We start from the raw sequence: 13681 nt of genomic DNA, 5'->3' as shown, positions 1-13681 counted from the left end.
CTCACTGGTTGGGATGTATAACACACCTGACATAAAATGTTACACCATCAAACATGAGTCCATAATTCAAGGTGTACCTGTGGTAGATGATAAAATATACTCCCTACTATTAATCAAATAACACATGGACACATGGACAAAATATAAAAACAGCTCTCTAACGGGATCCGGCTCTTATCTTTCAAGTAAAAGACCCGGCTCTTGGAACCGGCTCATTCACGAGCGACCCATTGCTACAATGATAAATCCAAAAGATGTATCCATCAGCCGATTCGTTTTCTCACTAAGAGCCTAAAGGGAGGCGTTACAGAAAAGCTGAAGTGTTTTAGGGTCTCATATACTAACTCATACTGCTTGTCAGTGCAGTTAAAGTTTCAGTAAGACTTAAAGGTCTGAGGTTAACTTAGCCATGAATATTTAACATGCAGTTAAGACTTTCAAAGTAAAGTGGTCAGGTTCGGAACTTGGGGGATGTTAATTATATCAAACGGAAATATAATCTGTCTATGTTTAGACACAAACAGCTTGGTCTAATGTAGAGAAAGAGATCAGGTTTGGGTTTGAATAAGTTATAGCATGTGTATATAGTTACATGACCAACAGGCATGTCTTATGTTACTCAATCATTACATAACAAACATATTTATGTTACATGGCTAATCTAAGACAGTGGTTCTCAAACTGGGTTCTGCAAAATAATTTAAAATAAATTATTATGTAATGCCATGTCATTAAAAAGCAAATCAATACATAGGGACCACAGCACCACAAAACCACCATACTAAAAACTCAGATATGATTTTGATATATCACATAAATCTACCACTCGCCACGCATCAGTCACTTTGCTCAGGACAAATTTGTTGTGCAGGTCCAGCTAGCAACAACGGATACACATTTAAGCACGTCCACTTCATCAAGTGATACTTGGCCCAAACCAGCTAAACTGAGAAAATATGATGAAAGCTATCTCCAGTTTGGTTTTATTGAGAACAGCGACGAAAGACCAAAATGTGCTGTCAGTGTTCATGTGAAGCCATGAAGTCCGCCAAACTCAAGTGTCATCAGATAACAAAGCATGCAGAGTTTAAGGACAGGACAAAAGATTTTTTTCCTACAAAAGAGTGAGGAATACATCCGCTAGAAAACATGAAAGGTGAACCCAACCACAACCTCAGAAAAAGCACAGAGGGTTTCTTATTTGTTTGCTCAAAGGATAAAAGCATTGGACAAGAGCTGGTTTTTAGGTTAGAGTTTAAAATATAGCATCTAGGAGTGCAAATGGCAATTAACATATGTTTAATCAGCATGCAGGTTATGTGGGGGTCCTTGGAAAATTCTCGGCCCTGTAAGGGGTCCCTAGTCCCCAAAAGTCTGAGAACCCCTGATCTAAGCTACACAGTGATATAGGATAGGATAAACAAACATACCTGAGTTATGTAACTTCTAAATTAGTCAGCACTGAAGATTAGTTGACAAAGAACTGATTTTAGTCTCCTATATTAAAGTCTCAGTTTGTTTGACAAGTGTGTCCCCTTTAGTTACCATGGCTGAAGAACTGGACTCCCTGAGTCTATATTGCTTTAAACTTTGATGGACAAAGCTGGACAGACTGTTTCATATATCCATAGTATGTGGTATATTGCAAAATCAGATTTGCAATTAGCTGACCACGTGGCCTAATGGACAAGGCGTCTGACTTCGGATCAGAAGATTGAGGGTTCAAGTCCCTTCGTGGTTGCAACATTAACGTTGTCTAATGGACACTTCTTCAATGTTTAAATTGGGTTGGACAAAGTTTGCAGCAGTCTACTCCAGTTGGGAACAGTCAGCATGGCTAGTTGGCACAAAAATCTTAGTGTGTGAGGGGAACAGACCCAACCCAACTTCAGACGTGGCCATTACCGACCCAGATGCAAACACGTGTTGCTAACAGCCAATGAAAAAGAGAGGCTGATACAGTCTGTATGCTTTGCAAGACTAAAAGAGATGGATTTCTATTGTCTTTGTTTCATGTTTCAAAGATTTTATCAAAGGTGAAGAACTTAACCACCGTGCACAGCTGCACTCTGCTCTCTCATCCTACTAGAGTTCAGTCCTGCCTGCACCTCTGACCAGTAGCTTGCATGTCAGGCCTTAACGAATATGAGAGGTCTTTACTTTGTAAATCAAAACTTCTCCCTCTGAGTGGAATAAAAACAGCTGCTCTTAGGACAGCAAATACCTCACTGCATAATTGACCATCTGTCACAAACGTGGACATTGTGTCTAGCTTTGGTGAGTTCAATCTCCTGACTAATTTAACCCTCTGAGGTCTAAGGGTATTTCCTTGATTTTTACATTATTTTTAATTCACAGTTTAAGGTACTTGCAACCACAATACCCAAGTGTTTTATATCAAAATTTTCAGGGCAATCTCAACTTAAACATACATTTTTGTCCTAGAGGACTGTATGAAGAGTTATCTTAGTCAAAATGCAGAATTTTGAAAACTTATCTTTAAAATTTTTTTAATCTCTTGTGAAAAAACACCTTCACTCAGGGTGCAACTGTTTAGTTGCTTGAAATAGATTTACCAAAGTCTTAGCCTCACAAAAGTAGTAAAATATCTCAATAAAATAACAAGTTAGTGCAGAGAAAATGTACAATGTAGAAACCGGTTTCTACGTCACAAAGTTTATATAAAAGTTAGAACGTTGCCTCTAACCAACTTTTCCATTCAGAGACCGCTCCCATCCTCTCCTGCATCTGCACTGCCTCAGCTCCAAGAGCTCCGGCTTTAGTACTGCCGGTGCTGGAGCAAACGGTCCAAACAGTTAGTGCTCAGGACCACCGCGGTCAGCTACCACACTATAGCCTGCTTCAGGGGACTCTGGAAGGGAAAAATCCTCCACTAGTGGTGGGAGTATTCATACTATTTCAGCAACTCCACTCACTCACTTATGAATTCATTTTACAGTCTGTGATGTGAGCCCGGCTGTCTTTCTCACTCAGTGTGGTCCCTAAGTAAAAAATTGTAGAAAACATTAAAAAAAATACAGACACCATATGCCAATACCATAAAATGTATGAAGAGAAGGTTGTAGAAACATAACAGGATAAATGTTTCTATGGAAATCTTTGATAACTTGGTGGCTAATATTGCCATTCTATCTGAATTTTTAAAAAGAAAAGAAATTGGGCATTTTTATGTTGTAGATATTCTAATTCTATATACACATTTGAGCTATGATTACATTTTATTTATTTCATTTTTTACCAGCTTGTACAAACATTTTAATTTAACTGAAGTTTCTCCCTAAATTAACTTCTAAATGTCCTGCATATGTCTTTTTATTTACCTGAAATGTATACCTTTTGAAAGTTTGCAGGTCCAGTATTTTATTCTTTCTTCAAAAGTAATGATATTGGTATTCGGTATTGATAAAATTACATGAGAAAGTATCAGTATCGTATGGAATTATGGAACATTGGTATCACCCATCTCTAAGATCGCTCTGAGGCAGCAGTGCTGTGGGACTCCGTGTCACTGTCTCTCCCGCCTCATCTGGAACACCCAGTCCTTTTCCCCTCCCTCCTCTTGGTACCAAATTGCTCGCCTTTTGTGCATTTTTCAAATTAATGAAGTGGGCGGAGTTAGCTCTGAGCTGGGGGTTTACTTACCAGTCTGTTAGTGTCTTCTCCTAGTCTTTTCAAAACCTGTAAAGACTCTTAAAGTCGTGTAGTGTGTCCCTAGCTTAAGTGGAAATTGTCTCAAATGCCAATATTATATGCAGCACTCACCAGGCTCAGCCACTTCATTTAAGAATACAACCAGCAGTTTAATTTAAACAGTTAAACAAAATTAACAATGAGCAACAACCAAGATCAATGAGTGTTATATGACATACCATTTTGCATCTACATCTAATATGATGCAGATACAAGCAGATTTGGTTCAGTTGTCTTCCTGATCTGCATGCTGGAGGAGCTTTAGATGCAAATAACCACGTCTGATATAATGACTCATGTGCAGTGATTGGGGAAGCTGTTTAGATGAGCATTAATTATGTAAATCAATTGTGAAATCGCAGTGAATTAGTTTTTAATAGCCACTATTTCTCGGGGGAGCCTCAGAGTGTGGACTTCACATTTTTGGCCTCCACTCAAACCACCCACCACTCCGGCTTTGAACCTATAAATGAGTTTGTGTTAATGAGGTCCCCAGGAGATGCTGATTATAATAATTTGCACATGACTGTTTGTAGCAGGGGCATCAGTCCAGAGAATGTGATCATGAGGAGTAGCACAGTGAATCAGCATTTCTCACTGTGCAGGAGAGGCCGCTGGAGGTAACACAGAGGGGGTTCGTCATGGTGTAACTTTCAGAGATCAGTCTGGAGCTTTTATATAAAAAGATGACCACTGCAAAGAAGTTACACACACTCTTGTATCCTTATGCCAGATTTTAAAAGCATGAAATTGACTTGCATGAGATACCAAGCACCTGGGGGAGCAGACAGGCTGGCTGAGCTGAGGATAAAATAGACAGCTGACACCTCCAGGTCCCACTGGGGTGTCTGAATGCTTTTATTGTCCATGAGAGCACCAAACCTGAGTCTGAGGAGTGCATCTGCAAAAAATAACTAACAGCAAAAATAAAACCAACTCCATGGAATCCACTGGTGCAGGAGTCAGTGGTCTTTGTAAAGGTGCCGTTGTTTGATGTATTTTGTATTGACTTCAAACATTTTTTAGTATTGAGCTTTAAAAAAACCTCCAGAGATGTCAGTCACATCAGAGAGAAAGGTGGAAAAACATTAGAGAGATAGAAGTCAGAGCTGAAAACAGAGAAAGTGCTTCTGCACTGACATAACAGCTTCAATCTGTGGGGAGAGATATAGGGCATGAGAAATGTGTGTGTGCAGAAAACAAACAAGTTAAAATCTATTTCATCACTTCCAAACACTATCTGACTCAAGGCCACAGAAAACACTTGACAACAAGTGGAGAAAATAAAGCTGAAGGTACATACAGATACAACTGAGAACAAAAATCCTCCACCATGTGCTCCTGCAACAACACCCCTACATTATTTATAACAGATCTCTTAATGTGAGAATAACTTAACCGTTTCATAGAAAACTAGAACTACTGCTGGGTGGTTACATGCCTCTGTGAGGTATACAAAAGCTCCACAGTCAAAGTTAAGGACTGAGTCATGCTGAAGCGTGTTTTTTGCTGCAATGTTATTGATAAAAGATACTACATGGTATAAAGTCATTGTGAGCTTTCACTGTCAAATTCTCAAAAGTGTACTCAGCCTATCATCCTGCAAAGTTTGCCTTAAATTTTGTATTTATTTCTTGCAATTTAACCTTTATTTTACCAGATAAAGACCCATTGCAACAAGATCTCTTTTACAAGGGTGACCTGGCCAGCACACGTCATAATAAATAATGCATACTCAAGAGACAGATAAACAAATTTAAAAACGAACAATAATTAAGAATTAGAGCTGGATCATACTTTGATTTTAATTTTTTTTATTTATTAAAATCCCAAAAAATTCTTCATAAAGAACATGAAGGCCAGTGACCTTGGTCTGGCCTTCACTATGGAATTAATTCAGAGTCCAGGTGAAAGTTTAAGCTAAATTTCTTTAATTAAAAAAAAAAACTCATTCTTGAAATATTGCGCTCACTATTTGTCATCATAGATGGACTGTTTCATATATCTGCTGCATGGATACATTTCAAATTCATCTGGTAAAGCTCCCACAGAGAGCATTTGGGAAGGGCAGGATTTTTCAAAAAACTGTCAGAAGGTGACTGGAGGAACATTCTTAGTACAAAGTAAGGTGCACTTCTCCTGAGCAGACAGGCTACCGCTGCCATATTTGTGAATGGTGGAGCTCTTCTGTGAATAAATGTTTCCCAAGAGATGTGCAAAAACATCGTCTCTGCCAAGACAAGCTTTCGGTGTGACTCTTCTTTTTTCAAAGGAAAATGTGGTCCACGTCCGATTAAACTGCAGTTTTCCTGCGGCTACACCCAAGTCAATAGCTACTGCAGCAGCAGCCATTGGATATACAGGCGGAGCCCTCCCCTAATAATCGCAAACCCATGCCAAAGCAGGCTTGGAGAAGAGTGCTAAAAAATTTTTTCATCATGAAAAGCTTTCAGTGTGGCTCTTTTCTCTTGTTTTAATCAAGCGGCAACCTCTGGTCCTGAAAAATGAAGCCAGTGCAAAAAACTGCAATACAGCGAATGTCCACCTGAGGCTGGCTGCAGGAACACCGGAAGTCATCTACACAACACGTTAAAAGGACGTTTCATTAGCTGTCTCATTAGCTAATGTCTTCATGACCTCTCACTGTACAGAAGGTGAATTTTTTGTATCACAATTGTTTTGGTTATTTTTAGGAAAAACCTCACTCCGCACTGATTGGCATGTCTCATTTGATTGACATATAGCTTGACAGGCAGAAGCTACCTATCTGTCAACCAAAATAGCTAGTTAGCTGGCAGGAAGTTCAGGGATCTCAGTGGGCGGGCTCTTGTCTGCCATTAGGTTAATCCAAAGTTTGGTTGAGACTGTGACTTCAATATGGAGGCCGCCACAGATTGGCTTCAAAAGCAGTTTGAGTTCGCCTGTTGACATCACACAGGCTCTGTCCAATTCTTTCTACAGCCTATTGTTTTTATAATAAATGTTGTCCTTTTCTGACAAAACCCCCGCTGTGGCAACGTCTGAAATAATCACTTCACTGGCAGCCACTGTGCACAACCACTCACAGTCCATATTTTTTTATCATGAAAAGCTTTAAGTGTTGTTTTACTCTTTACTTGATACAGAAATGTTGTCCAGTTCTGATACAATCAGCTAGTACAATCTGCAGCATTTCGTCTGACTTAGCTGTACAGTAGTTTGACTGTCAATCAAAGCACAGTTTGGAGAAAATCCCTCAAAGCATCCTTGAGATATTGTGTCACAAGAATGGCCAGAACAAACAGATGGATAGACAGACGGACACATAATCCTTCCAGCCCTGGCTGTCAGCAGCGTGTAGGCATCAAAACATTATATAACAGTTAATTTTACAGTAAAGCTTACTGACAGACTTTCTCATGTTCAGAGAGCAGGTTTTCATAGGGAAATGAACACGAATGTACAACCCTGAGCAGCTTCATCATTACTCTAAAGTTATTGGAACGTTTCCTGTAGCTGTGACATTTGGTTGCTTCAACAGTTTGAAATTAGAGATCGACTTGCTTTTAATCTGTCATTTACATAACCAGCTGAGTTATGAACATAAGTGCTCTCATAATCAACTATAGACCAGGGGCCTCATTTATAAGTGCTACGTAAGAAACGGGGTCTGAAGTTAGCATGTGCTACCTCCCACACACAGTCTGGTATCTATAAAGCAAACAAACCTGAAAGTAAAATGTGTGCACCTTTAAGCAAACTCTCACCCATTCGTACGAATGTTTTTGAGGCAGTGGGAAACTGGCGACGTGTGGTGAGGTGGTGAATTGAAGCCAGTTTGTTAATGAATGCACCAGAAACAATTCATTTCTAAAAATACAGGATTTGATCACACTATCCACGTCATTATAAGCTTACAGTTTAATTTAATACAAGCCTGTTGAGCCACACTCTACTTTCTAATGCCAAAAATTTGTTAATATTAATCTTTAAAAAAATGGTGTCATAGGTTTCATTATCAGAGTCTCACCTTCAGTCTCCCAGAGCACAAACCATAACTTCATCTTCTGATGTAGAACTGTCACATGCCAAGTTTGGGTTTTGGCACACGAGCAATTTAAGTATTATTCTACACACTGAGAGCCCTAATGGATTATGCCCTATAGTATCAACATGATTTGCACAGAATGCTCACTTGCAATCTGCCGTTTTATCACCTATTCACCCAGAAATTTGGTGCTGGTGCAGGCCTGGAGGATGGCCATCAGGAGGCCAGAGCAGTACAGGACCAAGATTGATGTGGTGAAGTGCCAAACAGGCATATGCTCCCACACCTGACCTGATCTGAACTTTGTTAATGACATGGTAGTTGAATATGTTTACTTGCCCAGGAAGGGGTCAATATTGCACTCATTTTTAAAATACTTGCATTCATGCAAATGAGGCCTTGTCCATACAGAGATGAATATGTCATATTTCTGTTTCGTTTTGAAAATGTTTTCTGTAAATACGGGATCATTTTAGGAAATGTCTGCATAAGCACGGAAGCACTAAAAATGTCTTTAAAAGCTGTAGTATATATGCCAAGCCTGTAAGTGGTGCTGTAACGCTACCATGGAAATGCACCAAAAGAGAGAAGAAGATTACAGAAAACTGCCACAAACTTTCTCCTAGTTGCCCTTCTGGTTGTTCTCGCGGTGGATTTAAGAACATCTGGTGTTTGCTGTTCTCAGTGGTGGTAAAGGAGCAGTAGATTTAGCTGTCAAAGCCATAATAAGCTCCTTAGCTTCTGCAGCATGAACTCAACCCTATAATCCGTCATTGTTGTTTTGGTTCGACATGAGCATGCGGTGTAAGTGTACTACGCTATGTGCGACGTAATCGTTTTAAGAAAGATGCAGTTGGCTGTCCACACGGAGATGAAACAAAAAGCGTTTACAGATTTGTTCACTCTGGGACCCGGTTTCAAAAAGTAGCATTAACAGCCTCCTGTGTGGATGAAACGCCAATACGTCAAAAAACTTTTGCATATACTCCTGAATTCGTCTCCATGTGGACGGGGCCTGACAAAGCCTGATATAGGATGCTGTTTGCTTGGCAGTGTATTTTGCATGCACAGTTTTAGCGGCAGCAAAGCAGCACAGTACTTTAATAAATGACAACCATAGTGTCATTGGAGGACACTACTAGAAGGCACAACAGAATATGAAACTACATGTTCTGTGGGATGTAAATTACAAAGCAGGTGGTACATGAGGAGGTAACTGGTATGCTGAAACTTAAATCTGAATTGACATCATAATAGCATCAGTGATAAATAGTGACATCAGGTCAGGCCAGGTGACTGATGACCAGTGGACTGAAGACATTTTCTGCACTGTTCTCACTCTTTTTCTCCTGTATTTTGGGAGAATGGACCTTTTTTCCATTATCTTTTTTAGACTTCTAAATCAAATCTTATCTCACAAGTTTGACAGCGTTGTATGTTGCTGTGACAACACATTTTACAGAAGTGGATAATTGAAATGTGGTCTGTCAGTTTGTTTTTTATACTTTCTGTCAGTGCTGTTCCCATTGCAGATGCATGGCACATGGACAGCAATCATGCCCATGTGGAAGCACAATTAAAATCAACCATTTCTTTGGCCTATAGAGGTCCACTGCTGAAGTTATTATTCATATTACACATGGGTATTTTCATCCTTATGAGTTCAAATCAAAATATTTTTTGATATTTGAGAGTGTTGCTTGAAAATGTTGCATTTTTAAAGAAACTTCTGCACCCCTCTGGCAGTGGCCTGGCTCGAACATGGTGTGCAACTCTAAACCAGACACCAGCCTGATAACAGAAACCCTCCTGGAAGCATTCACCGGTAGAGGAAGCCTCAGCAAGGAAGAGGGGGGCTGAAGCATGTAATAATACCTTCAGAGCTCCTGTAGCTCAGGGGAGGATACACCTCAGACTCAGTGATAACCTCCAAATGTGTGTCTGGATCTGTTGGAGTTTATGTGACACTTTAGCTCTGCAGCAAAGCTCACAAACATGTATGTGATCCAGTTACTCCTGGTGTAAAAGACGCTCCACACTAATGAATAAATCATGAGTGGATAAGTACACAGCACAAAGGTTAGCATGTTAATCTGGGGTGTGCTGCTCTGAATCCCTTTAACAGATTATATCTTGCATTCAGCTGACATTGCTGCTTGCTGTAATGAAGTTGCTTTTTGCGGGGGCAGAACTGGGCCACAGATCTGTGATTACTGTTTAATTCTGGCCGACCTTGGAGCTGCACCAGGGTCACGTGAAGCATTAGGGATTAAAAAAGTTTGGGTTCCTGGCGTTACTTCTGCAGCCTCACCATGACGTTTACATGAGCCAGCGTTCATCATCATTCTATCCTCTCTGTTTTTTTACCCTGCGATAACCTTGAGTGTATCTTTTACATGTCAAAGACAAAATCACCGCAGGACAGGAAGATTCACACATCCCTGCTTTATCAGACGGACAGTTGAGCTCCTTCGGCGCGTTCTCAGAGACCCTCTTCAGTGACAGCGAGAAGGGCTGATGATGAACGTCTCAGTCGCTGAACGCTGCGTGTGATCATCACAATGACAGCCATCATCCTCAGAGAGAAGAGCTCGCTTACTGTGACTTCTGAGCTCCATGGATTTATGCAGCTTAAACCAAACAGTCTGAAATTACACCAATATTTAGAAAACAATCAAAAAAGATGTGACCGCAAAGCTAAAACACATTTTATGTCTGCATCACAGCTGTCCCAGACTTCCAGGTTCATTTTCTCCTCTCTGCTAATCTGTCTGTGAGAGAGGGGATTATATGACAGAGAGAAGCTGGCTCCGGGCATATGCATTTAACTTTGTTTCATGAAACAGGTGCCAGCTGCTAGAGAAACAACTGTGGACTAAATGTGTCAGTCCTGAAGAGCGAAGTGGGCTAAATCGAAGACAACGCTACAAACCTTTCATAAACGGACAGAAATTTAACCATGTGAGGAATCAGAAATTTGAACACCTTAAACGTGGTGGAAATTTTGCGGTATTCTGAGTCAAATAGCTTTTTAGTAACTTTATGTTCTGTTCCTGGACATTGAGTGTCATGTGGTATGTCAACAAGACAGAGAAATTTGACTGAAGCTGTACTAGTTTAATAACGAATAAAACCAAAAAGAAATCAGTTAGCAGTACGGTAGCAAGAGATATGCTGCAGGTCTATTTTTTAATGCTTCTGTCAATCCCTATCGATCGCAAAAGCTCCAAACAGGAAGTCAAAAGCGTAGAGTATCCGGTTCTTTCGGAATACAGCACAATGCACAGATTCCCCATGACAAATCATATCTCATCCTGCTGCGAGAGCAAAGGGTCAATGAGAGGTCAGTTGGTCACAGAGCTACAACAGCGCCATTGATGAGGAAAGTTAACTTTTGAGGAAATTTAACCACAAATTTTTACATAAAACCACAGATCCTTAATTCAACATTAATCTTTCAACTTCCTAATGTACTCACCCATGGCATAAGCAATAATATCGTGGACTCATGCTGGAAAGGATGATAAATTAACCCCTAAAAGGTCAAATCATCCGGTGTTGACATATTATTCCTGCATGAACTTGCATTTTTCCCGAGATCTTTGCTCAATGATAAAGGCTTTGTGCTGCAGCAGATCATTCTAGACACGCTTCCAGTGGACGAGGTCAGTGGCCTTTGCTCTGGCGCTCCAGACTACGGTGCAGATGTTGTATGTGCAAAAGTGCGAGTCATAGATGACAGACTGCTTTCACATTAGGCACAATTGTTTCGTACTATGTCCTGGTGCGATTTTCCCTCGCTGGTCTGTTTTCACATGAGTGACATTCATTAGTAACCTTCATGCCTAAGCACACTTGAGATGAGTAGCATGCATGTTGCAACCAAGAGAAGAAAGAAAAAGAAGCAACCATGGAAACCACTTGCTGGTCATTAACTAAGCAACAATTGTTTAAGATTCTTGCAGGAAATTAGATGAAAGGACCTTCTTCATGCTTCAGTGTCTACCATGCAGACCAGAGGCTGAAATGGACTTGTGCTGAGCACATTCAATGACCAGATTCCATCTGGTAGTTTACAAGGGAAAAATGCCCTGCAGTTTAGTTTTAATGGGTGACTGTGGCTCAGTAGGTAGAGTCGGTTGTCTCACAATATGAAGGTTGTTGGTTTGATCCCCAGATCCCCAGTGAATGGGTAGGTGTGAATGGGTAGCGCTTTGAGTTGCCAGATGACTAGAAAAGTTTCATACAAGCTCAAGTCCAGTACTGTGAAAGTGCATAAAATCATAAATATCTTTAAAAAATAAATAAATAAATAAATCATCTGACTGGTTGAGAGCAGCTGATCGTACCTTGATTGGCTGTCATGTCCTCCTTCACATTGCACAGTTATGGACCAAGATCTGGCTGAACTTCAGTGCCATTGCAAAACCAGTCATGCAACTCAACTTAATAAAAACCTAACACTGAATTTCATATAGTTATTTGAATGAAAAAAAAACCTGCCCTCTGATTTTTAAAAATTTCACATCCCATAAAAGTGAAGTAGACACCGAGTTTGCCCACAACAAAGTTGAACAAGGTTGGAGCACAGCTGAGCCGCCTTTCATTATCTGAAATCAATCTTTTGAGGATGAGTAGAAAATGCCAGCTGATATGAATATCCAAGGGATGTGCACCCACGAAGAGATGTCTTACTGTGACTTTTCATCATGACCTATCAAACATGTTTATTACATCCTACAAAATTTGTAGGCCAGAGCATCTGCAGCCCTATAAAATGTTATCATGATACAGTTTCAAGACGCATTTACCTTGATTCAATATTTCACTGACATCGCAATGTCAAACATTTTGAATCAACATTAATCGAGTGGACAGTGTGGTCTTAGATAGATTCAAAACCATCATCTTTTCTTACATTTAGTACTTTTAGAGCAGAAACCAACCAAAGAAAAACAGTTCTCTTTGTATTTTATAAAACATCTTTGGTATTCATAGAGCTGCAGTAAAGAGAATTGCATGCACGTGGAGACAGACCTTAAACACAGCCATGTGATGGTGTTTGTGTTCGAGAAAGGCCACTTAACACTGAATCCATTGCCTGTACATTGTGTGTAAAGCAGCAGTAATTACTTCTCAGGGACAGCACAGCAGAGGCTGCCTGTATGTGATGGTCCATATGCTCAGAGATTACCTTTAATAAGACTCCACTCAGCAGAACCTATTATGTTCATTGTTTCTCATTTGAATAAGCGAGAGGGAGGAGAGAGAGGGATGGTTTGGCTACTTTGATTGGAAGCTTGACCTAGTTTCAGAAACTCTGACCAGAGATAAAAAGCATAAACATACTCGTGTCAGCAGAGGCTAATGAACTGCTACAACCAATAAAAGACTCATGGCTTCACAGAACCAAAGATCGACATATAATAGATCTAGCAGCCCTGCCGTCAGTCACTGGTTTGTAGACTGCTGGTTTAGAGCCTTACCCACAGTTTTCATGTAGTCCATGTCTGCAGCGATCCATCCATGCTGCGGTTTCGCCAAGTCCAGCACAGAAGACAGAGAGAAAGAACACATCCATGCTCGTTTAGCTGTTTATTTGCTTCCTGATTCAACATAATGTTAATCTAGTGATGAGAGGACTGATCAGCAGTCTGGCAGCAGAATCTGCTGGAAACAGACTTGGCAGGTATCTCTAGAAGAGCAGAGTGGAGAGTCATTCCTGGTATACTTAGAGACTGACCATGGCACACACAGTGGAAATTCAGACTGACTCAGAAGGGCTCTAGAGCAGAGGTTCTCAACTGGCCAGGCATAAGATCCCACTACCACCTTCCTGTGACAAATCACAACACAAATTATTCAAGATTTTCAACTGCTTAAATGCATTTCATCCAAAATGTTATAGTTCCTACCATAAATAAAACAAAAAGACAGAGTAAA

General features: G+C 40.3%; 1 non-coding gene across 1 annotated transcript; it reads left to right on the top strand.

Annotated features, from left to right (window-relative positions):
• Positions 1 to 1668: 1668 nt before the first annotated feature.
• Positions 1669 to 1741, top strand: trnar-ucg. The gene has a single exon. It is a non-coding gene; the product is annotated as a tRNA-Arg (tRNA).
• The last annotated feature ends 11940 nt before the right edge of the window (positions 1742 to 13681 follow it).

The sequence above is a fragment of the Cheilinus undulatus genome, linkage group 6, assembly GCF_018320785.1.
Source record: "Cheilinus undulatus linkage group 6, ASM1832078v1, whole genome shotgun sequence".
In the NCBI taxonomy this organism is placed as follows: Eukaryota; Metazoa; Chordata; class Actinopteri; order Labriformes; family Labridae; genus Cheilinus; species Cheilinus undulatus.
This window is presented reverse-complemented; position numbering and strand designations above follow the sequence as displayed.